Here is a 26951-nt window from a genome sequence, read left to right as displayed (position 1 = left end):
CGCGACATTGCTGAGGCGAACATGAGAGAGGCGCAAAGTAGAGCCAAGAGCTACTACGATCGAAACGCGAAATTGAGAGCTTATCAGGAAGGCGATCAGGTAATGGTCTTGCACCCCTCGCGAGCAAATAAGCTGGAGATTCAATGGGAGGGGCACTTTCGGGTTGTGAAGAAGCTCTCGGACACAAATTACGCACTGGAACGTAAAGGAAGACGCCGAGAGGTTTTCATTTACCACCACAATTTAATGAAGAGTTATGTGGGAGAAGTGCAGAAAGTAAACTTGGCTCTTAAAAGCACGGAGGAGCTAACACCTGAAATTCCAGGCTTGGTGGAGGTTGGAAGATCAATGGAGGTTACCGATGTCATGAAAGCCGTAGCACCAGCCGAGGGCTTGACTGAGATGCAGAAAGTCGACTCACGCAACTTGTTGTCAGAACACATCACTGTTTTCTCGGACAGGCCAGGGCGAACTCAGGTTATCCCTCATGACACTGAGCTAACTTCTGACGCCACTGTGAAGTCGAGGCCGTATAGGCTAGCCCCGCGACAGCAGGAGATCTTGAAAAAAGAAGTAAATCGAATGCCCGAGCTTAAGCTTATCGAACCTTGCGAAAGCACCTGCAGGTCTCTATGATTCTCGTTGAGGTTCCGGGGAAGGATCCACGGCCTTGCGTGGATTACCGCAAACCTAACGCGATCACGAAGGACCAAACCTATCCTATACCCAACGTAGTCGAGCTGGTGGAAAAAGTGAGCGCCGCTTAATACGTCTCGCTTTGGACTTAGTAAGAGGCTATTGGCAAGTTCCAATGACTAAACGAGCTAGTGAGTATGCGGCCTTTGTGGCGCCGACGGGTGCATTTAGGCCCCTAGTTCTGAGCTTTGGCCTTAAGAACGCCCCCTTTTGCTTTTCAAGGCTAATGAACCGAGTTCTGCAGGGGGCTGAAGGCTACGCTGTTCCCTACTTAGACGACATCGCTATTTATTCCAATACATGGGAAGATCACCTGTACCATCTTAGCGATGTCCTTAGACGTTTGATGCACGCTGGACTGACAGTGAAGCCGGCTAAGTGCCAGCTAGCTCGCGCCGAAGTACGGTACCTCGAGCACGTGGTAGGGCAGGGCAGGAGACGTCCTGACGAGATGAAAGTAGAGGCGGTTAGCGAGTTCCCGCAACCAGAAAGCAAGATGGCTATCCGCTCCTTTTTAGGGCTGACAGGGTATTATCCGCGCTACATCCCTCAGTACTCGGAGGTAGCCACTCCGTTAACGGATGCACTGCGCAAGAAGGCTCCAGAAAAGGTAGTTTGGAGGGCGGAAATGGAGGGCGCCTTCCAGGGGCTCAAAGCGGCTCTTGTTAGCTTACCTGTACTGCATGCACCGAAATATGATAGTCCTTTTATCGTGCGATGCGATGCCAGCAACAGAGGCTTATAAGAGTAATACTATGCCAGGAGGATGAGAACGGGAACGAGCACCCTGTGTTGTACGCCAGCTGGAAACTCTCTGTTCGCGAGGAAGCCTACAGTGCTTCGGAAAAAGAATGTGCCTGCATTGTGTGGGCTACCCAAAAATTAGCCTGTTACCTCTACGGAACTTCTTTTGTCTTCGTCACTAACCACTGCCCACTGACATGGCTTTCGCAAATTTCGGGAAAGAATCCACGACTACTACGTTGGAACCTTGCACTTCAGGAGCTTAACTTCACTGTGAAGAATAAGAAGGGTTCGGCGAACGCTAATATTGACACAATAAGCAGAGCTCTTTAGCTTTTCTTTTGCTTTTGCTTTCTTTTGTGTTCAGTTGAGGGACGTTTTCCCGTAACGGTTTTAAGTGGTCTTTTGAGTAAACGAAGTTTTTAGCTATGAGCAAGAGTATTAGTGTGGTTACCATTTAAAGAAAAGCGAAGGTGCCTTGTGGCACATTTGAAAGACCGGCCTGGTTGCCGAAAACTCATCGCCGGCGCTTGCTTGTTCTAGCGGTTGGTCTTTGTGGTTTCAATAGTGTTGGAAGACTGCGCTTACCGTGATCTTTCCCGTCGAGCAGCTGATACTACCCGACGTCCGAAATCTTTCCCGTCGGCGGAGGAGCTGTAGCGATCAAGCTATGCCTTGACCCAGCGGGTCATTCGCCACGCCGGACCAGCGCCAAAAGGATAGTCTCGCCACGGCTGGACGGAGGAAACAACGGGGGCCGACTACACGAGACGGCACCCACTGATTGACAGCGGCGCCAACTATGTGGAATGTTGCAAAAGAGGGTTATGGAGCCGCCGCTCTATCTCCCGCCTGGGCCATGCATCACGCGGGCGCGTTAACCAGCAGACGACAACGGCGCTGGTCAAAGGGCTCTCCCCAGAGGATTCCACGAACCTGGCACATCTCGAAAGGGCGCGCTAAAATCTTTCCATGGGAGCGCAGCGCGAGGCCGGCATCAAAGAGGTCGAGGCGCCCATGCGTCTTCCGCTCTCCCCCTCCCTGTTCTACGGCAGCGCTGCGACTAGTAGCAAGGGTGTGTGTGTATGTGCAAAGCAGTGTTGTGCCTCTATGAACATACATGACGGGCGGTACTTCACTGAGAGGAACTTCCACATCACCATTGGTCCACATTGTTTTGTGTAGTGATCCCCAACCTAGGGACCTAGGGAACGGGGGTCAACAAAAAGGGCGTGCAGCACCTCGCCCACCTCTCTTCTCTTCTGTCTTCATCTCGACAACTCACTTTAGAGATTTAAATAAATCCGTTGAGTTTGCTCAAAGCTCTCCCCTAGTCCTTGGCCCGATGGAGCGACGGCAACCGGCCATGCTACCCGCAGACTGCGGTCGCCACGACGCGCTACAGAACCTGTGCGGAAGAAGCATGGCTCGACTGGGTATTTTCTCGGTGTGTCAACTCGTCTATCGTGAACACGGTGTCCTTAAGAGGCAAACGGTGAGCGTCAGAAGCGCTTGAAGAGCCGTGCGATGCAAAACCGGCTGGTGGACCACGTATGCGAGACGAAAAATGAAGTGCATGAGGTGGGTAAGCAACTTCTCGTGTCGTGGGCTGGAGCGACGACTTTGAAAATACCGGCTTTCGTAGAGAGAAACCTGGTGGAACGCTACGTTTTTTGAGAAATAAGCATGGACTGTGACAGCCGAGTGTGGTTGTAGGCAGATGGTCGGTAATGAGGAAGTCCCTGTTGTAGTCGTTAAAACGGGCAATCATCTCTTCCCTGATCTTTTGCCAGGATTAGTCGTTTTCGAATATGTGTGTCAGGTAAAACTTGAATGCCTCACAGGAGATGTAGTCAGTGAAGTTGGTGGTCATTTCCGGTTCCGACCATGATGCGGCAGTAGCGTGGAGCTTGAACAGGTAGAACCAGTCCTGCACAGGTCCATCGTCCGCTGCTCCGGTATACATGGGAATTGGAAGGTCAGTCGATGGTTCCGTCATAATGGTTGCAACGGTGTCTAGTGGCGATGCACTTCTGTGGTCCGCCTTCGGTCACTGCGTCTCGCTGAGGTCTTCGATGATGATGGCCGGTTGATGAAGTGCTTGCAAGGTCTTCGTCCTGTCGGCTCCTCCCTCTCTCTCTCTCTCTCTCTCTCTCTATATATATATATATATATATATATATATATATATATATATATATATATCATCAGCCTGACGACGTCCACTGCAGGGCAAAGGCCTCTCCCATGTTCCGCCAGTTAACCCGGTCCTGTGCTTGCTGCTGCCAATTTATACCCACAAATTTTTTAACCTCATCTGCCCACCTAACCTTCTGTCTCCCCCTAACCCGCTTCCCTTCTCTGGGAATCCAGTTAGTTACCCTTAATGACCAGCGGTTATCCTGTCTACGCGCTACATGCCCGGCCCATGTCCATTTCCTCTTCTTTATTTCAACTATGACATCCTTAATCTCCGTTTGTCCCCTAATCCACTCTGCTCTCTTCTTGTCTCTCAAGGTTACTACTACCAGTTTTCTTTCAATTGCTCGCTGCGTCGTCCTCAACTTAAGCTGAACCCTCTTTGTAAGTCTCCAGGTTTCTGCTCTGTAGCTAAGTACCGGCAAGATACAGCTGTTATATACCTTCCGCTTGAGGGATAGTGGCAATCTACCTGTCATAAATTGAGAGTGCTTGCCGAATGTGCTCCACCCAATTCTTATTCTTCTAGTTACTTCAATCTCGTGGTTCGGCTCTGCAGTTATTACCTGCCCTAAGTATACATAGTCTTTTACAACTTCAAGTGCACTATTACCTATCTCGAAGCGCTGCTCCTTTCCGAGGTTGTTGTACATTACTTTCGTTTTCTGCAGATTAATTTTGAGACCCACCTTTCTGCTCTCCTTGTCTAACTCCGTAATCATGAGTTGCAATTCGTCCCCTGAGTTACTCAGCATTGCAACATCATTGGTGAAGCGCGGTTACTAAGGTATTCTCCATTAACTCTTATCCCTAACTGTTCCCATTCTAGGCTTCTGAAAACCTCCTGTAAGCACGCGGTAAATAGCATTGGGTAGATTGTGTCCCCCTGCCTTACACCCTTCTTGATTGGTATTCTGTCACTCTCTTTATGAAGCACTATGGTAGCAGTTGACTCCCTGTAGATTTCTTCCAGAATGTTTATATATACTTCATATACGCCCTGATTCCGCAGTGCCTGCATGACGGCTGATATTTCTACTGAATCAAACGCCTTCTCATAATCTATGAAGGCTATGTATAGTGGTTGGTGTTACTCAGAGCATTTCTCTATTACCTGATTGATAGTATTAATGTGGTCAATTGTTGAGTAGCCTGTTCGAAATCCTGCTTGTTCCTTTGCTTGATTGAATTCAAATGTTTTCTTTACTCTGTTAGCACTTAATTACCTTTGTAAATAGCTTGTATACTACACAGAGCAAGCTGATCAGCTTGTAATTCTTCAAGTCCTTGTCATCTCCTTTCTTGTCTATTAAGATGATGTTAGCGTTCTTCCAAGACTCTGGTACTCTTTCCGTCAGGAGACACCTCCTCTAATGGGAACCATATATATATATATATATATATATATATATATATATATATATATATATATATATATATATATATATATATATATATATATATATATATATAGTAGGGAGGGGGGCGCTGCGACGAACCTTCGCCCCCCTTCTCAACCTGAAGGGGAACCCCGAGAAGGCCTTTGTTTAAATAAGAAACATAGCAATCGCTTATGGTTAACTGGGCTAACCGAGAAAAGAGACTACCAGGCTTCGGTTAAAAAAAAGAAAAAGGCCACATCTTCGCTGACAGATGGCGTGCAACTATTTCTTCGCTACTTCGCTTTCACGGCGTGGCATGTGGTTACTTTCTTTCGACGTACGTAGAGAGTGAGCAGGTAGGTAATGTACACCTCGAATGACTTCACAAGCTTGATTCCGGTGAATTCCGGTGTCTCTGGACGGCCTCTTTCAGTTGCTTCGTCGCGTTCGGCTGCGCCGCGTTCTCGAGCCCGAACTCGAGCCTGTAGCCGCGGGCGTACTTCTTCCGCAGCTCTGTAGCATGCCCAGACAGGTCAGCCGGCCGTCAGCCATGATGGTGATCCAGTCGCACGAGTACTGGCACTTTTCCATGCTGAAAGAATGAGGCAGGGTGACTCTCGGGACACTTTTTATAGCACCTATCCCTGCGCTGACAAAGATATGGGCCGCCTTTTGGTAACGAGATTTTAATACAATCGTTGGAAAGTCAGGTTTCACAGCGAATACCTTTGTTTTAGATTCGAAGCAGCATTTGCTGGGGGCCGTGTCTATCCTTCGGCGACCGTCCGCACACCCCCTGCGCATGCACCAGCTATCTCCCTCCCCTCGTATGACTGCGAACAGGTGGGAGGAGGTGGCGGAGTGTTGCCTCCGCTTCGTATCTCCTCTCACTTTTATCTTTCCGCCACGACTGTGCAATGGTATAAAATAGGGAGTTTTAGGGCTGGGTACCCAAGCAGCTTGCGAACCCAGGACGTTGGGGCGGTGGTATTGCGCATGCGGAAACCCCAAACAGATGCGTCGCAAGATCGCTGGCGCGATGGGGCCACGCATCCCGGCCGCAAACAACGCTGCCACCACTGGCTTCCTAGCGGAGATAAGCTGCCCCGGCGCACATGCTTGTGCATCATGTTACCTTCACGGCGAGCAAAGCCGAGGCTGGCCAGAGCCACCATTTTGACTTTTAAGTTTTAAGCGCAAATATTATAGTGGCTAGCCACTAAACAAATAGCATGGCACAAAGGCGCGAAATCTCCCACAGCATGGATCGGCCGCCTTGTAAGGCCCACCTTCGCAAGAACTCACAGTATCCGCACTGAGGATACTCTAGCCGTCAAGTTAATTAAGCCAAAGTATGAGCACCTAGAGCGATTACACGGTTTCAGCCAGATTACCAAAGCTAGAATAGCCTGGAACATAGAAACTAAAGATATGCCAGCCCCTGACCAGCTGAATAGGCGGCGCCATCTAGCGTGGCCTTAGTGAAACAGACAACCATAACATTGTTATTGCAGAAACATTGTGCATCGTACATCTGATGCAAAAACTGCGCAGCGACAATATTACAAATTAGTAACCTTTTTCTTCGTTTTCACCTCAAAAACATTAGGCGTAAGTTAACATGTTGGCGACTGTCGTTGCGCGAAGTGTCACAAGATGTTGACACTGTCGTTTACAGTAACCTTGTATTTTTCACTTTTTTGCGTATACCAGGATACAGTACATGATAAAGCAGTGTCCTAATCACTATGTATGTTTCATTTGACATTTTAAATCGTAAAATTCATTAAATAATTCTTACGCGACATGGCGCTGCGAGCACTTGTGACCTAGGGAGCCTACATGAACGGCCGTTTTTAAGGTGATGTCAGCCTTTGACCCGCTACATACCGCCAACGCACCGCCGCCCACCAAAACACAATGTTGCTAGACAGCAACATTGTGTTTTCCGCTGTCGCCCCATCTTGGTGCCCGCACTGCGTCTACGCCCGGTTGCGTTTAGTTCTCAATAATACGGCGTCGAACGTTGCGGTAGCGTGTTAAACGCTGCCGGTGAAGCCTTAGAACGCCTGGATGCTGCGTACCGCTCTGCACTAACCACAACGGAAAGGGGGTGCGAATGTTCCGCTTCCCAGCGAGCCCTGGCCGACGACAACTATGGCTGGCTCAAGTGAAGTGAGACGGCTGGGAGCCCACCAGTGCGTCTCGTATTTGCTCTGTGAGTACTGCGTATTTCGTTCACTGTTTTTTTCTGCGGCACACGTATATGTGTGTTTAGAAAAAATTTATTGCCACAAACGTCAATAACACTCAACAGAACATTTCCGTCCTAGACATACTCTAACGATGATGACAAGACAGACGTCATTTACATGAACATGGATATGGGATGACGTTGAAAAAACATGTACATTCACGGTGTTCGCGAATGAGTAGATAACCGAAGTTGTCGTTGCTGCGTCCACGCATTGCGAGTAGGAAGCCCACAAACGGGACGCGTCCGCGCGTTCGTACGGAGACGCGCTCGCTAGTCTGAGCGGTTGCCACGCTTGCGTTCGTGTCAGCGTAACCTTAGTATTATGTCGCAAGTGTTTGTGTGTGGGCTGCGAATTTCTTCGTGCGCTCACTTTGAGAACTGGGGCGCTTACACGACCCTGAGAACCACCGCGGTCACTCGGTCGGCTCCTTTTTGTTGCGCCGTACTTCGCGTAGCTGGAGGGAGCGGCGGCTGGCTCCAAAATGGCAGCGCACAGAAAACTGCTGAATTTGGTGGAAGCTGGCAACAGCGTGCCCCGTTGCCCGCTGGTTTTGGCTGAGTTTCTTGAAGGCACTTATTAAGATGTCTCCACCCTAAAAACGGCCGTTCATGTAGGCTCCCTAGTGTGACCTTCGTGCGGCTTGCGTTTGCATAAGGCACCCAGTTGGGTATGGGTTGGGTACGCAACGCCGCGCACCCCCAAGCCTGCAGCGCCCCAAGAGCTTGGGTACCCAGCACTAAAACTCTCTAATGATGCGCTCGCTCGCTTCGTTGCACTCTCCTAGTAGCGCCGGGTGTTACCCTTCCGGCACACACACGGTAGTACACACAAATGGGAGCAGCTGACATAAGCTGTACACAAGGTATACACAACTCCACACGCAAATGAAACTTACAAGGAAATATACAAATGGAAACACAAGTGAACGTCAGCGCTGATTCGCATCGCAACATGGTTGCCATTTGTGGGAGATGGTGCAATTTTTTTTATGGTGCACAGAACAGCGCCTGACGAAGGTGCGGGCGGTCTTTTGGTAACATGCGTGAAATATACAGGCACTCACCGAAATTGAAGTGCCACTCAAATTAATCCCACCGCCAGCGAATTTAATCCTGATGATTTTGTGACTTCAAAACGACTCAGAATTTTTGGGAATGCGTGGATTGAATGAATAGCTTTGGAGTGAATGTAAGAGGAAATAACCATGAATGAGTCACTAGTGACACAATGCGACTCGCGCGACTTCATCACGCCTATCATCCGCGTAAGCACTATTCACACCTTCGACATGCATATCAAAGGAAACGCCATCCACACAATAATAACTTGATACCTATTAACCAGGCCAATGATCTCATCACGAGTGACTCAGGTGACGTCTTCACGCATACCACCCACGCACGCACTGTCTTAACATTCCGTCATGCATATCAAATGAAACGTCTTTGAAAGGGCAGGAGCTTGATACCTGAAGCTCGGCCAAGCCACCGGATCACCAGTGACTTGGGGGACGTCATCACCCATATCACCCGCGCACGTAATTTACTAGCCTGCCGACATGCATACCAAACGAAACGTGTTTGAGAGAGCAATAACGTGTTACCTATGACTCGGCCAACTGACTTGATCACTAGTGACTCAGGCGACGTCATCACGTCTATCACCCAAACACGCAATGTCAAACCTGCCATCATGTATACCGAACGAAACGACTTTGAGAGAGTAATAACTTGAACACTGTCACTAGACCTAGTGACGTCATCACTAGTGATTCGCGTGACGTCATCTTGCCTAAGACTCACGCACGCGGTGTCCAAACCTGTCTTCATGCATATCAAACGAAACGTCTTTGAGAGAGTAATAACTTGAACACTGTCACTAGGCCTAGTGACGTCATCACTAGTGACTCGCGCGACGTCATCTTGCCAAAGACTCACGCAAGCACTCTCTAATGTGCCTTGATGCATATCAAACAAAACGTCTCTGAGAGGGTAATAACTTAAATGCTGGCACTAGGCCTAGTGACGTCATCACTAGTGACTCAGGTGTGTCATCACGCCTATCACACACGCACACCATGTCCAAACCTGCCTTCATGCATATCAAACGAAATGTCTTCGAGAGAGTAATAACTTCGAGGCTGTCACTAGGCCTAGTGACGTCATCACTAGTGACTCACGTGACGTCATCATGCCTATCACACACGCACGCGGTGTCCTAACCTGTCTTCATGCATATCAAACGGAACGTTTTTAAGAGAGTGATAATTTGAATGCTGTCACTAGGCCATAGAGAAATAAAGGTTAAGAGTGGACGATCCCGTAGACCCCAGCGGCCCAATCGACCCTAGCACACCTAGTGGTTAGTGAGAGCAAGTGGCGTGGGCTTCCTGTTTTGGTTTCACTGGCGCAAATTTTGAATAACTTTGCATAACTGACGTTTGGCTATGACGAAAGTTTATGATTTCAGACCACTATTCATCGCCCAAATGGATAGTTTTTGTAGGTCGTTTTGATTTAGCGATTCCCTGTTTTTTTTTGTTCAGTGGTTCGTGCGAATCGGTCGTGACGTAATTTTTATTTCGATTAAGTTATAATAAAAAGAGATGCAGGTAATGATAATTCACTACGGTTTTATTCATCGCGCTTGTGTTCTTCTTTTGGAACGAGTTATCAATGTATATATAAGTCAAAGAGACAGAGTATCCGTAATGTTTTATTCAAAGGCAAGGTAGAGTCTGAGAATATAAAAAGCACAATATGACAAAGGTAGACAACAAATGCATCTCGCCTTACAAATAAATTGTAACAAATACAGAGAGAACACAGACAACGCACACATCGCTAGAGTTGGCAGAAGCCGAGAAGCTGGGGAAGTATGACACACCGGGCCAGTGGGTAAGTAAGGATCTATGGCAAAAACACAGCGCACAATGCTGATGAAGAAGGAAGAAGTGACATATACACAGCAATGAAGTCGCGAATCACGCCTGGGGTTAACCGAAATAATGCATATAAAAAAGAGCACACAGAAACCACACGACACGATATAGCAGAAAGGCAAAGGTGCAGTGTGCTGGCTGTGCTTAAAAACAGCTAGTCCAAAATGAAAAAAAGCAGACTTGATGCCTGCTTGTCCTCACAAAGGTAGGGCTTTGCAGCTTGCTCACTACGTGAAAGACAAGCTTTATGCTACAACACTGGCAGGTCTTGCGGCTCTTCTTATGCGTCGCCTTCATCAAAAACTTAAGAACCCAAGCGATTCTCGTCTGGGTGTTGCTGTGACGCTTGCGAGCTTAAATATGTTGTAGTCATCACTTATCCAGAATTGTGGACCTTAATTGGTGCTACGAGAGCGGTATTACAGGGCTAATAAATAGCTCAGCGCACAGACGCTCGCGTCCGTGGCAGACGCAGCACGCGTCGCCTCGGCTTGACGCCGTGCCGCCTTTGCTGTACTGCATACGTTGCACAATGTTCCCGTCTAGCCGCCGCATAGAGCCACAAACTTTCTTTTTAGCGAACCCCCCAGTCCTTACAAGCTTAAGAAAAAGGTTACAACTGCGTGAATGAGACGCCACGTAAGAAACAAACTCGCACACTCGAAGCGCAACGTGTGTGTGTGTGCATCTTTCTATGTTTGTTGCATGGTGTCTTATTCGCGCAAGTGTAACCGTTTTCTAAAAAAATGACCCAACAAGACCAACAACATGTCATTCAACAAAATTCGCTTGAAAACGTGCCTCGCCTGTTATCTCACGCACGAAAACGCCGACGCAGCCGACGTTGACGAAAGCGACGAAAGCTTCTCGCTGTCAGTCATGCATGGGCTTGTCGCTGGGTAGATGGTGTTTATGACAGTACGGCTGAAGAAAAATAATCGCGTAAGGTGTGTTGAATAAATTGTTTTTATGTATAAAGAACATACCAAATTTCGGGGTATAATTATTATTTTGTAAAAACAATTCTGTTGCATTGATTATCACTGTTTTTTTTGCGCTTGCGCCCTCTGACGTTTGGTGAGAGCACTAGTTCGTTACGTAGTCGTGACGCACTTCCTGAGGCCAGGTTTCGCGGAGTGTCCGCTCTTGTCTTCTTCTTTCTCTATGACTAGGCCTAGTGACGTCATCACTAGTGACTAGTGTGAAGTCATCTCGCCTAAGACTCACGCAAGCACTCTCTATTGTGTCTTCATGCCTATCAAACAAAACGTCTTTAAGAGGGTATTAACTTGAACGTTGTCACTGGGCCTAATGACGTCATCACTAGTGACTCACGTGTCGTCATCACGCCTATCACACCCGCACGTGGTGTCCAAACCTGCCTTCATGTATATCAAACGAAACGTCTTTGAGAGAGTAATAACTTGAACGCTGTCACTAGGCCTAGTGCCGTCATTTCGCCTAAGACTCACGCACGCAGCGTCCAAACCAGTCTTCATGCATATCAAACGATGCGTCTTTGAGAGAGTAATAATTTGAACGCTGTCACTAGGCCTAGTGACGTCATCACTAGTGACTAGCGCGACGTCATCTCGCCTAAGACTCACACAAGTACTCTCGAATGTGTCTTCATGCATATCAAACAAAACGTCTTTGAGAGGGTAATAACTTGAACGCCGTCACTAGGCCTAGTGACGTCATCACTAGTGACACGTGACGTCATCACGCCTATCAAACACGCGGAGGAATGCCGCTTGCTAGACGCGAGCCGGACGCGCTCGCATCGGCTCCTGCTTTTTTAAATGTTTTTGACCGCAAATTTGCTGATCGACCTCGGTTTTTCGACTCATCTGATCCAGTTTCTTTCAAGGATCGAGTGGATACCCGACTTTTGCGGGTAGGTCAAGCTATCGAACTTTTATTTGGGTGGTTCACCCTGTGCCACGTTGGCGCTCATCTCGGCCTGCCGAGCGAGACGCTTTGAGGATGCCGCTCGAGGAGATGGTCTTCGGCGAAGGAATCTCCAGGCAGGAGGATGAAGCCTCCGGATGGATTGCTGCCCACTCTCGGAAGAAGCAGCGTCAGGATTTTACGCCCGGCGACAGCCCTGGCCCCAGTGCCGGTCATCGTGCCGCCCGTCCAGCGCACCCGAAGGGGCCTATAAACAAGCTCATCGCCGCGTCGCGCCTGCCGCGATTGCCTAAAGATCACTACCGGGTTGTCGTACGTCCCAAGGGAGGCATGGATGTGCGCAAGGTCAGTGGAATCAAGGTTACCCAAGCTTTGGTGATGGCTGCTTGTCTCGGCCCGCCGCAGGCTGAGGAAGATATTGTTTGTGCCAATGAAATGCAGAACATTTTTGTGATCAGCACGCCACACGCTAGGAACGCAGAAGCCTACGCTGAAGTGAAGCAATTTCGAGTGGGAGAAACGCTCCATGAAGTCTCTACTTACGTGACGCCACCCGGGGATACGTGCAGAGGAGTTGTTCACGTTATCGACCCTGAGCTCTCTGATGACCGGCTTGGTGAGCTCTTCGTGCACGCAAGAAATCCGAAGGTTCTTGGAGTACGGCGCATCAAGAAAACGCCCACAGTGATCGTCCTGTTTGACGGTATGAAAGTTCCAAACTACGTCATGTCTGGGACGAACCTGATCCGATGCACGCTCCACCGACGACAAATCGACGCCTGTCGAACCTGCGGAAAGCTGGGACATCGCTCGGACGTTTGTCCCACTCCTACAGTCATCACCTGCCCGGACTGTGGGGTCTCATCGCCCCCTGAGAATCATACGTGCCAGCCGAAGTGCTCCATCTGTGGAGGAGCGCATTCGACGGCGGATCGGGCCTGCCAAAGCAGGTACCAGGTTCCCTACATCGTTCGGCATAGAAGGCGATGACGGAGAAAAGCAAACAAGCAGCGCGCGGAGTTCGTGCCACAGCAAGCTCCCGGGCTTGGGTTCAACCAGGGGGGTGGCCTTGATAACCCTGGGCGGGGTGCGGGTCACCACTCTCGCTCGAGGGATAGGTCTGCCTCCTGTGCCCGGATTCAGCAGGAACCTACCTGGGCTGAACGAGTGGGCCCAAAACGTGAGTCTCGCACTATCGTGCAGCGCCAGTTGCCAGAGCAAGCTACGGCTAGAATACAGCAGCTAGAGCGTGAGAATGCAACTCTGAGGAGTGAGCTTCAGGAGATTAAAGCATTAGTTGAGGAGCTTAGGCAGCGCGAACGCACGCCGCAAGGGGCGGTGAAAGTGCAGCAGGCCGAGGCACAACCTATAGCCGGCAAGCGAAAAGCCCCTGACCCTGCGGTAGATATCGAGAAGGAGTTCAGTGACTTTAAACAGGAAATTATGGGGGTGGTCCATGAAATTAAGGAGGCCATCGCTGGTGTCAGCTCTGTCATCCAGTCCCTTTCTGCAAGGGTGGTGGTGGTGGAGCAAAACCTAAGTAGCAATCATGGCGAAGCTAAATAAAACATTTGTCATTTGGCAATGGAATTGCGCGAGCTTCCACAGGAAGAAGGCAGTCTTGCAGCAGTTCGTCAGCTCACAGGAGAATAAGCCAGCCGTAATACTCCTCCAGGAGACCCTTAAAGGAGAGGTGGCCCTCCGGGGTTATCGCTCCGTGGCCTGCTGGGGGGAAGGAAAACGCGAGGTCGCCACCCTCATATCCAAAGAGTTCTCCTTTGAGGTTCGCTATGTACGTCCAGACCTAAAGGTGGAACACATACTCATTGAGTTAATCCCAAACTCTCGGCTTAAGGAGCACCTATTCATTCTCAACGTTTATAGCTCACCATCTGATACTCGGGAGACTTTTAATGCGCTTCTCTGCAAAGCCTCCAAAATCGCGGGCTCGGCTCCGTTGACAGTTGCTGGCGACTTCAATGCGCAACATCAGACATGGGGCTATATCAATAATACGGCTAAGGGGCGGGCGCTTCTGCAGCATACTACCAATCTTAATATGTTACTAGTTACTGATCACAACTTTCCCACACGTCTCGGCAATTCTGTGGCAAGAGACACCACGCCGGACCTGGCTTTTGTCAGGAACGTCGAGTGCCCTTTCTGGCAGTACTTGCATGAGAACTTGGGGAGCGACCATTTCATCGCGTCTATCTCCCTCGATGTTAAAGCACCGCCGCCGCGGGTTTTCAAAATTGTTGATTGGGATGCCTTTCGGGAACTCAGACAAAGCGATGAAAAAGAGTACGACGACCTTGGCCAGCTACTTGAGCGTCTTAAGGCAGATGTTAAAGATGCCACTAAGGTGGTGGAGACGGATCTTAAAACGGAACGCATGGACAGCCGCCTAGCGAGGCTCCTTGAAGCCAAAAACTCCTTACTTAACAGATGGCGTACGCAGCGACTCAACAGGCGGCTCAGAAAGAAAATTGCTCTGCTCAAACAGGAGATTGAATCGTACAGCCAAACCCTGGCCAGACAACAATGGGATGAGGTCTGTAACGCTGTCGATGGGCAGATGCGGTCAGGGGCGAAATGGAACATTCTCAAGCACCTCCTGGGAGACAAGCAAACTAAAGCTAATCAGAAACACACTGTTGATCGGCTCATTCACAAGGAGAGGTCTGCTGGGCTCTCCAATGATCAAATCTTACAACAGCTGGCGGATAGGTACCTCCCCCTGGGGGCTATCACGGATGCAGACTACCCGGATTTCTCTGGTCTGGAGGATGCGGAGCTGGGCTCCCCCTTCAACACGGCAGAAATCAGGGCGGTCCTTTTTGATCTCAATGAAAAATCGGCTCCCGGGCCGGATGGTATCACTAACAGGCTACTTAAAAATCTGGACGATAGATCCATTGAGCTACTAACTGACGAGGTCAACCGGGTTTGGGAGTCGGGGCAGGTGCCGAAGGAGTGGCGAACGGCCTCTGTCGTCCTCATTCCCAAGCCTGGTAAACCTCTCGGGCTCGGCACGCTCCGACCGATCTCGCTCACGTCTTGCGTGGGTAAGGTCGCGGAACATGCAATTCTTAACCGAGTCTCCCATCACATTGAACAAAACGAGCTCTTCCCTTTCAATCTCATTGGCTTTCGTCCCGCGCTCTCTACGCAGGACGTTATGAAAATGATTAAACATCAAATTCTCGACATAGACACCAGAGATGTCCGAGGGATTCTTGCACTCAATCTGGAGAAAGCTTTCGATAATATCTCACATCCTCACATACTGGATTCGATCTCTGAGTTGGGATTGGGGGCCCGCTTTTACGGGTTCGTCTGCTCTTTTCTCAGGGATCGCGTTGCCACCATTCGGCTCGGGGACCTCTGCTCCAAGGAATTTCACCTTGGACCTAGGGGAACCCCTCAAGGATCGGTCATTTCACCGCTAATTTTTAATATCGCGATGAGGAAACTCTCGCTCGAACTCTCTCGTATCGACCGCATCGGACATGTGCTGTATGCGGACGATATTACTATATGGTGCACTGGGGGTAGGGACGGAGACGTTGCGGAGTCCCTCCAGCAGGCCCTCAGGTGCACGGAGGAGTTTTTGGATAGCACGGGGCTGCACCCGTCGACCGCCAAGTCGGAGCTCCTCCTGTACACACAGCCGGAGAAACGCAAGTTCACCACTATTCCATTTCCGCCGGAAGAGATCAGGATCGAAATTCACACACGGTCAGGGCAGGCCATCCCCCGTGTCGATAAAATTCGGATATTAGGCATGTTCCTGGAGGAGCACGGAAGTAACTCGCATACTCTGACTCGTATTGCGGCAGAGGCGGAGAGCATGGTCAAGCTTATACTTCGGGTGTCTAACAGGCGTGGAGGGCTTTGTGAGGCCAACCTCATGAGGCTTTTCCATGCTTTTCTTATGAGTCACATTAATTACATTGCCACAGCGCATAGGTGGGAAAGGAAAGAACAAGGGAAACTGGATGCGATTATTTGAAAGTGCATTAAGAGGGTCTTGGGCCTTCGAAACAACACAAATGAGGAAAAGCTCAAGGCTCTTGGTATGCATAATACATTTAGTGAGATTGCAGAAGCGCAAAAAACAGCACAAGCTGCACGACTGTCCTCTTCCAAAGCTGGGAGATGCATCCTGGAGTTTCTGGGCTGCGAACCAACTATGGTAGCAGACAAAAAGATACAGCTTCCACCCAAATTGAGGGAGCAGATTACGGTCTCACAAATTCCTAGAAATGTTCACCCTCTCTACAATGTCGGCCGCCGGGCTGCTAGGGCTAGGTCGCTCCTCTGTTCCGCCGCTGCCACCCCTGAACTTGTGGCGTTCGTTGACGCAGCACAGTATCCCTGCACAACCAATTTCGTGGCTGTGGTCACTGACCTTCACGGTAAAATCCTCACAGCGGCATCTCTTCGAGATACCACGCTGGCTAGGGCAGAGCAGGCTGCTATAGCAATGACCGTGGCGATTCCCACGCGCACGCGCATTTTCACTGATTCTCGAGCTGCTGCACGAGCGTTCATGACCGGGTCAGTCTGTGAGCAGGCGGCCCATCTTCTTACCAAAAGACCACATTGCACGGAAATCGACGGCCACATCACCTGGTTTCCTGCCCACATGGGCAAGGATGTCCACCCTGTTATCCCCAATGCCAATGAGCTTGCCCATGCCCGAGCACGCGAACTGTCCCACCGTGACGGGCAATCGGCATCTAATTTTGGGGATGGCATCCGGCAGCTTGATTCGCTCCTCACCTTTAACGAAATTTGCAAAAATTATCAATTGGCCAGGCGTAGCTTTCCGCTCCCGCACCCGCAACTTTCTAGGGCCCAGTCAGTCACTTTAAGAATGCTGCAAACGGGTACTTACCCGTCGCCTTTAGTGTACAGCAAGTTTATCGACAGCATAAAGCCGCAATGCCCTCATTGCGAAGAGAGACGTTGCACGTTACCCCACATGCTCTGGCAATGCGCGGCGCTGCGCGATGGCGAGCCTCTCAGCCCAGAAGCTGCCTGGAGGACGGCAATTACCAGCTCGGACCGAGAGGTCCAAATCCGGGCTGTCCAGAGGGCCCGCAATTTGGCGGAGGGGCTCGCTCTTCCTGTCCCCACGTGGGTGCGGCCCGCAGCCGACCCTCCGTCTTGAGGGGAATCGGCTCCTCAGGACCATTTGTAAATAAAGTTCATTGACTGACTGACTGATCAAACACGCACACGATGTTCTAAGCTGTCTTCATGCATATCAAACGAAACGTCTTTGAGAGAGTAATAACTCGAACGCTGTCACTCGGCCTAGTGACGTAATCATCAGTGGCTAACGTGACGTCATCTCGCCTATCACACACGCTTTCGGTGTCCGAACCTGTCTCCATGCATATCAAACAAAACGTCTTTGAGAGGGTAATAACTTGAACACTGTCACTAGGCCTAGTGGCATCATCACTAGTGACTTGCGCGATGTCATCTTGCCTAAGACTCACGCAAGCACTCTATAATGTGCCTTCATGCGTATCAAACAAAACGTCTCTGAGAGGGTAATAAGTTGAACGCTGGCACTAGGCCTAGTGACGTCATCACTAGTGACTCACGTGACGTCATTACGCCTATCACACACGAACGTGGTGTCCTAACCTGTCTTCATGCATATCAATCGAAACGCCTGTGAGAGAGTAATAACTCGAACGCTGTCACTCGGCCTAGTAACGTCATCACTAGTGACTAGCGTGACGTCATCTCGCCTGACACCCACGCAAGCACTCTGTAACCTGCCTTCATGCATATCAAACGAAACGTCTTTGAGAGGATAATAACTTGAACGCTGTCACTAGGCCCAGTGACGTCATCACTAGTGATTCACGTAACGTCATCACACCTATCACACACGCACGCGGTGTTCTAACCTGTCTTCATGCATATCTAACGAAATGTCATTGAGAGAGTAATAACTCGAATGCTGTCACTAGGCCTATAGCGTCATCACTAGTGACTCACGTGACGTCATCTCGCCTGACACTCGCAAGCACTCTGTAACCTGCCTTCATGCACATAAAACAAAACGTCTTTGAGAGGGCAATAACTCGAACGCTGTCACTAGGCCTAGTGACGTGTTCACTAGTGACTCCCATGACGTAATCATGCCTGACACCTACGCAAGCACTCTCTAATGTGCCTTCATGCATATCAAACAAAACGTCTTTGAGAGGGTATTGACTTGAACGCTGTCACTAGGCCTAGCGACGCGATTACTAGTGAGTTATGTCACGTCATCACGCCTATCACACACGCATGCGCTGTCCTAACCTGTCTTCATGCATATCAAACGAAACGTCTTTGACAGAGTAATAACTCAAATGCTCTCACTAGGCCTAGCGACGTGATTACTAGTGACTCGTGTGACGTCATCACGCCTATCACACACGCACGCGCTGTCCTAACCTGTCGTCATTCATACCAAATGAAACTTCATTGAGAGAACATTAACTTGAAGGCCGTTGCAGGCAGCGTCTGCTAGTAAAAAACTGACTTCCCGCACTGCACAGCCGTTCACCGGCTAACCGGTATATGTAAGCACCAGATCGCGTGTTTCAAATTCAGTCAAAGGCGTCTTTACATGGCTCTCGTTTGACTTGACGCTTTTCGTGACTCGAGTAGATGTGACGGAAGCAACAGCACCTTCAAGCAGCAGTGGGGTACAACCAAACTTTAGCGTCCCACCACTCGTTGAGGGCAACGGTTCTCCTTCATTCAATAAATAGGAATGATAAAGGCGAAATGACAATTAAGCATTTTCTAAGCCATTCTCAATACGCAAAATTCAACCGATACGATGAACACTCTGCGACGCATTTACTCTAGCTCGTCGTATGGGAAGATGTAGGTGGCTTTTTTGTTGGTACTCGTGTTTCGAAGTATTGAAAATGTGGGCAGCAAGGCCGCGCTACTGTGAACGGAAGGCGTTCTACACCAAACAGGCACGCTTATTTCAAGCACACTAACCTGTAAGAAACGGCGTGGCGTAGAATGTAGAAAGAAAGGCACGAGTCAGGCACAACATTCAATTCTGCATCAGCAAATGGTCAGTAGCAAATAGCAATAGTATGTATCTCAAGTATGGGGACTGCCCTCTGTTACAGCGGATTTGTTTCACAGGATAACCAGATGAAATATTAGTTGAGCCGAAGGAGTGGTAGACAAATCTTTTTGTTGCAAGTTTTGGAGGAGGTAGACCGTGCGTGCGTCTTATGCTTGATTACGAACATACAGTGTTATGACTAGAGGCCAGATTGTATGCAAATGCCTGTTTCGTTTCTTGCGTTCCTATCATGTCATTTTGACACATGAGCACAAATTAGAGAGCTTTTATAGGAGAGCTTTTATAGTGCCTATATATGCCTATTTCGGACGTTGCTGCCTTAATTCGTATAAGTGCCTGTAAATGCCTGTTTTCAAAATTGATGCCTGTATAAACGCTATTTAACCTCAAATTTTGCTTTCAAGTCCCGCTGGAGCCCGGTATTCACGTTACCCGGCAAAATTTAGACTTTGGGACACTGTGGGTGCAAACTACACTTTATTTCACACGTTACTTTTAGAACTGTCAAGCCTTGAAGGCATTTTAGCCAAAAGGAGAGTCGATTAGCCTCTACACATGTATACAAACCATGCCGCGTCGTCTGCTCAGCCTCTCTCCAGCGTCCGCTCGGATACGTAGCGAGCAGGAGGTGCTTCTGTGCAGCGGCAGGAAGAAGAACAATGAACGCGAAACTGTGGGGAGTCATCAGGGCAAGTACAGTGCCGATGAAAAAAGCAATATCTATGTAGTTTTTGTTTTATTTGTCATTTACATGTGGTGCTTCACTAGGTCCCCTGAGAATTTTCACTTAGACAGTGAAAAATATTGCGTGCCCAATGAAAAACTTTGTATCACTAGAATTTTGTAATTTGATCATTAGAAGCTGCTAAAGCATGATCTGAGGAGGTGAGCTTGAAACCTTCGCCACTCCCTCTATGTAGACGTTGCAAGTCCAATTACTTCCCCGCTATTGATATCAGAGTCACTCGGTGCTGGAGCATCACACGACGTGCGTGAGCCCGTCATGCGCGCGTAAACTACTTTCGCATGAGATGCCTACGTCAGCCCGTGCGCGCAAGCGGTGTTCTGCCGTCTCGATGTTTTTTTGTATTGTACTGCGAGTTTTTGTGTAATGAATCCCTATCTGCACACACGTTTGGAGAGGTTGGCTTGGATAACGTATCCTTACCCCGATACACAGCGTCACACCGTTGCAACTTCTGTAAGGGACAATGCACCAAAACCACGCCTAGTGTTGTGAATGCTGGCACCGACACGATGCGAGAACTGCGAGAACACCAACGCAAACAAAATGGAGGCACCTTAGTCTCGCATCTCTCTCGATATGAAATCAAACAAATAAGGCGAATAGATTTCGTCTCTGTGTTCTAACATTTTTGTCAACCTTCATGCTTCTATTTAGGCAACCGTTTGCACAAATTACACACGTTGTCTCAAATAGTTCTCGCAGTGTCACGTACTACTTTGACATATGCAGGACCATTCTGTCACCTTCACCATGTTGGGGCACACGCTCATGAGATGAAGGTCAAGCCGTGTTCAGTTTGGCATATCACCTCTTTATGACGCGCGTAGTACTGCAATTCTTGGTAAATGAGATCTTGAGCACCCAGTGTATGCATCCCTTTTGGCTTCTCAAAACTCTTGACTTTGTGTACCGACCCTTTAAGGTGTTCACAGACAGAAGGAAAATTGAGCCTGTGTGGTTAGACTAAGTTAATACGCCGCAAAAAAATCCTTCTGGCGCTCTGCACTCTGGCTATTTGCGCATGTGTAGTCCTTCTCATACAGAGCGCTCTTCTTGGGATATTTGCAGTATAGCACGCCCGTGCTTTCCAACGCCGGAAAAACTAACATCAGGGTCCTGCAAAGCATTTAAAGGCCAAGTCCTCCGCACATGCTTGGGGCTACTTCGGTGCGCTAATACGTTAGCAACAATTGGTATTGCTAAAACCATCCGATCACGACATATATAACTGTCGACACACTCCGGGCACATATCCGTCACATATCCAGAGTGCCTAACCACCACCTTGCTAGCTTGCCACTAGAAAGACCAAAGGCAGCATTTTCCAAAGTTGTTGCGGCTAACCAGAATTCCATCTCGTGGAGATTCTCGACTGCAACCATACCACTATCTCGAGAGTGGTGCGCGAAAAGACCGACTGTGCACCTTCAAGTGCTGGGGATATCTAAAAATGCAAGCCTGTCATCTGCAGCCCTCAAGAAGATCTCACTGGACCTTTTGCATTTGTCGTATGCTAACCAAATTCATGTTTACATGGACGGTTCGGTCTCGGGAAGTTCGACAGGTACCTTTGTCATACAATCTCGATCAATCACCGTCAAATTCAAGGCATCACACGTCACGACATATACGGGATCCGAGCTCGCCGCTCTTTGAGCCGCTGTGGAGTTTGTTACGCAAGAATTCCCTAGTAGATGGGCCATTTTCTGTGACTCCAAGGCAGCCCTTCAATGCGTGCGAAGTCTACGACGTGGAAATTACCACTAGATGTTGTATCGTATTAATAAAATTTGTCATCGCGCCGCTGATCAAGGACACGATATTGTTTTACAATGATTGCCGGGCCACTGTGGCATCAGTGGTAACCACCTCGCCGACGACGCTGCCCGATGTGCCGACGATGGAGCGCCCACACTGTTAATACCCTTGTCAAGAGTAGACGCAGCTAGAGAACTTCGTCACATTGCGCATAATGCCACACTGGCGCACTGGAATTCTCCACTTAACTCCAATCATCGCCCTAAGAATCTTAAGTCACTACTCTAGAAACAACTGCCATCCAAGATTTCTCGACGTGACGCTCTAATGCTGTGCTGGCTGTGGACTGGGGTGGCGTTTATTAAGTCATTCAGCCATCGCATTGGCATGGCAGATTCATCCATGTGTGAAAGCTGCAACTGTATAGAGACTATTGAACATCTTTTGTGCCACTGTGCCCAATTTGATGAAGATCGCCGGACTCTCCAGTGTGCCTTGAATAGACTCGATGACCGGCCATTTAATGAAGCAAAGATCTTAGGAGCTTGGTCGCGCAGCACATCAGCAAAGAAAGCCACACGAGCCCTCCTGATATACTTGACAGCAACTTCAATGAGGGACCACCTGTGAAACTCGGCATTGTGTGTGTGATGTGACATGTGTCTATCCCTCTCTATCTTTTTTACTCCCCTCTCCCCTTCCCCATGTATAGGGTAGCAAACTGGACGCGTAGTCTAGTTAACCTCCCTACCTTTCCTACATTTCTTCTCTCTCTCTCTCTGTAGCCCTTCTCAGCTATGCCCCACAGAAAGAGACCCAGAAGCATGTTTATTTGACGGTGCACACTTAACTGACCATGCCAAACTAGAAATGGAGAGACCGTATTCTGTGAACCCCACGGAAAAACGCATGTTTATTCTAAACCATGACGCGTTTGTACCATTATAAACTAGAGCATTTTTTCTTGCTCTCATGTCGTAGAGACAGATCCCGCACTTGTTTATTGGAAAAATTGAGTTTTGTCAAAGTTTATTGCGCCTATATTCACAATTTTGGGAGCCTAAAACAGTGCTTTGGCCACCTATTTTTGGCGACTAAATCCCGGTTCTTTAGTGCCTATAGTGCCGGCCTCTATAGTTACGACATACCTGACATGTTTTGGCGATACCGAAGCAAAGATGATGCCCGGTTAAAACATCCATAACACCTCAAAAAAAATTCTTGTTCTAATAACGTCGAGCTTGTTAAATCGGTTATGAAAGGAGTGATGAAAGAGAACCGGGGCAAGTCCGTGAAAAACAAAATTTATTATTATACAGGCAAAGCAGTTTTCATGAACACGCACCCATAGTTGTGCTGCTGAGCAGTGTTCTACATACCAAGGCAGTCGAGGGCAGCTTGTACAAAAGTGTAATCGTGCCTATCATAAGCGACACAGTTCACACGCTGGATGTGCTGCATAGAGCGCACCGCGGCCTCAACCAGCAGAGCACGACGATGTTCTTTCTTGGAGATCCCTCCCGGTGTCGTGAGGAGATCATCCCTCCGCTCGCTTAGGAAGCTCCTTTCACCTGCCTTGAACTTTGAGAAAAGCTCCTCAATCGGATTGAAGAATGGGCTGTATGGCAGTAGCCACTTGACTGTGTGGTCGCTTGCCGCGAGGACAGCCTGTTCGACGTGGTGGTGCACTGGTGCGTTGTCAAACAGGAACACTGCCTGTATTTCTGTTTCCTGCTGTGAAACTTCACTCGACACTTCTGCGAGAAAGTCGTTGAAGACAGCCCAGTGGACCTTGTCCGCAATAGTCCAATGGAGAAGGCCATTCGCTGGCACGCAGGCTATAACATTTACATTCGCCCCCTTCGCACTAGTTGACAAACGGCATGCTGGAGCACCTCGTTTCGCCCTACCGAAACTGCGCAAACCCCATACGTTGAAGTTGGTCTCGTCGATGTAGTATCGTGTTAGTGTAGTTCCCCCGCTCTGAAGCCACTGGGCATATCGGCACCGCAGCTGTTTCACGTCGGCGTGATTACTATCTACTGGGCTCGGTGTCAGAAGCTTCACCGAATAACCATGTCCATCGACAAGCTGATCAATCTTCGACGTGCTCACTTCAACGTTAAGCATCTCATCCTTGAGAGCCCTCTTTATTTGTTCCTGCGTGAAGGATGAATTTTCCTGTACGATTCGTTGCAGGGCGTCCACCTCGTCCGGTCCAAATTTCGTCGACGAACCACCACGTGTTTTAGCTGTGTCACGGTCACTAGCGGCAATAGAACGCACGGTCTCTATATTGATTTTTAGTGTTTTGGAGAGCACTTTTAAATCGCCTCCGCGCCTGTGAACATCTATTATCCGGCAACGATCTACAGGGGAAACGCGAGCGTACTTCTTCTTCGGTTCATCAGGTGCCTTCCGTGACCTTCCGGGACGCCGAGAGTCTTGGTCTTCCATAGCACCAGTAATCGAAGCGCAAACTTTCACTTATTCCCAGGCCTGCAAAAGCGCTCACCTAACGATGACACGGGCAGAAACTTGAAACTACGCCGGCTTGTCGCTCGCGTCGCACTACGTCGTCCCGTCGTCTGCGTGAAAGAGACTCGCCGAAAACAGCTGCGACACACTGTCATCTGCTTCAGTATTACTTCAAGCGATTGCTTCGAATCATAAATAACCAGTATTAGGGTATTCTAGCACGAATTAAAACGTATCTTCAATTCTTCAATTCATTATTTTGTTGGATTGTCGTCTGCATTGTGGAACGTCTGCCCGTCGTCTGCATGAGAGTTAATCACTGAAAACCAACGGAAATGTTTAATATATATATATATATATATATATATATATATATATATATATATATATATATATATATATATATATATATATATATATATATATTCAACATTTGCGTTTATGTATATATATATATATATATATATATATATATATATATATATATATATATATATATATATATATATATATATATATATATATATATATATATATATATATATATATATATATATATATATTGAATGCTGTGCCTGACTCATGTCTTTCTTTTTACATTTTCCGCCACGCCGTTTCTTACAGGTTAGTGTGCTTGAAATAAGCGGGCCTGTTTGGTGTAGAACGCCTGTCCGTTCCCAGTAGTGCGGCCTGGCTGCCCGCATTTTCAATACTTCGAAACACGAGTACCAACAAAAAAGCCACCTACATCTTCCCATACGATGAGCTAGAGTAAATGCGTCGCAGAGTGGTCATGGCATCGGTTGAATTTTCCGTATTGAGAATGGCTTAGAAAAACCTTAATTGTCATTTCGCCTTTATCATTCCTATTTATTGAATGAAGGAGAAGCGTTGCCCTCAACGAGTGGTGGGACGCTGATGTTTGGTTGTACCCCACGGCTGCTGGAAGGTACTGTTGCTTCCGTCGCATCTACTCGATTCAAGAAAAACGTCAAACGAGAGCCATGTAAAGACGCCTTTGACTGAATTTGAAACGCGCGATCTGGTGCCTACATATACCGGTTAGCCGGTGAACGGCTGTGCAGTGCGGGCAGTCAGTTTTTTACTAGCAGACGCTGCCTGCAACGGCCTCCAAGTTAATGTTCTCTCAATAAAGTTCCGTTTGATATTCATGAAGGCACGTCAGAGAGTGCTTGCGTGAGTGTTAGTCTTGATGACGTCACGTAAGTCACTAGTGATCAAGTTGGTTGGCCGAGTCATAAGTATGACGTTATTGCTCTCTTACAGACGTTTCGTTTGGTATGCATGAAGGCAGGTTAGGACAGCGCGTGCGTGTGTGATAGGCGTGATGACGTCACATGAGTTACTAGTAATCACGTCGCTAGGCCTACTAAGAGCGTTCAAGTTTATACTCTCTCAAAGACGTTTCGTTTGATATGCATGAAAGCACATTAGAGAGTGCTTGCGCGAGTCTTAGGCGTGATGACGTCACGCGTCACTAGTGATGACCTCACTAGGCCTAGTGACACCGTTTAAGTTATTACTCTCCCAAAGACGTTTCGTTCAGTATGCATGAAGGCAGGTTTAGACACCACATGCGGGTGTGATAGGCGTGATGACGTCACGTGAGTCACTAGTGATTACGTCCCTAGGCCTAGTGACAACATTCAAGTGATTACCCTCTAAAAGACGTTTCATTTGATATGCATGGAGACAGGTTTGGACACCGAGTGCGTGTGTGATAGGCGAGATGACGTCACATTAGCCACTGATGATTACGTCTCTACGCCGAGTGACAGCGTTCGAGTTATTACTCTCTCAAACACGTTTCGTTGATATGCATGAAGACAGGTTAGAACACCGTGTGCGTGTTTGATAGGCGTGATGACGTCACGTGTCAATAGTGATGACGTCACTAGGCCTAGTGACGGCGTTCAAGTTATTACCCTCTCAAAGACGTTTTGTTTGATATGCATGGAGACAGGTTTGCACACCGAAAGCGTGTGTGATAGGCGAGATGACGTCACGTTAGCCACTGATGATTACGTCACTAGGCCGAGTGACAGCGTTCAAGTTATTCCTTTCTCAAAGACGTTTCGTTTGATATGCATGAAAGCAGGTTTTGACACCACGTGCGGGTGTGATAGGCGTGATGACGACACGTGAGTCACTAGTGATGACGTCGCTAGGCCCATTGACAACGTTCAAGTTAATACCCTCTTGAAGACGTTTTGTTTGATAGGCATGAAGACACAATAGAGAGTGCTTGCGTGAGTCTTAGGCGAGATTACGTCACACTAGTCTCTAGTCATGACGTCACTAGGCCTAGTGACAGCATCCAAATTATTACTCTCTTAAAAACGTTTCGTTTGATATGCATGAAGACAGGTTAGGACACCGCGTGCGTGTGTGATAGGCGTGATGACGCCACGTGAGTCACTAGTGATGACGTCACTAGGCCTAGTGACAGCGTTGAAGTTATTGCTCTCTCAAAGACGTTTCGTTTGATATGCATGAAGGCAGGTTTGAACACCGCGTGCGTGTGTGATAGGCGTGATGACACACCTGAGTCACTAGTGATGACGTCACTAGGCCTAGTGCCAGCGTTCAAGTTATTACCCTCTCAGAGACGTTTTGTTTGATATGCATGAAGGCACATTAGAGAGTGCTTGCGTGAGTCTTAGACAAGATGACGTCGCGCGAGCCACTA

The 26951-nt window shown here is 48.5% G+C and overlaps 2 protein-coding genes across 11 annotated transcripts in view; one reads left to right on the top strand and one right to left on the bottom strand.

Moving 5' to 3' along the window:
- Positions 1-26951, bottom strand: part of LOC119172939 (uncharacterized) — a 1216589-nt gene that overhangs the window by 771935 nt on the left and 417703 nt on the right. The gene's annotated exons all lie outside the window — the stretch shown is intronic.
- The window catches only part of LOC142813823 (uncharacterized), a 548512-nt gene that overhangs the window by 354933 nt on the left and 166628 nt on the right, over positions 1-26951 (top strand). The gene's annotated exons all lie outside the window — the stretch shown is intronic.

The sequence above is a fragment of the Rhipicephalus microplus genome, chromosome 4 (genome assembly GCF_043290135.1).
Source record: "Rhipicephalus microplus isolate Deutch F79 chromosome 4, USDA_Rmic, whole genome shotgun sequence".
NCBI lineage: Eukaryota > Metazoa > Arthropoda > Arachnida > Ixodida > Ixodidae > Rhipicephalus > Rhipicephalus microplus.
This window is presented reverse-complemented; position numbering and strand designations above follow the sequence as displayed.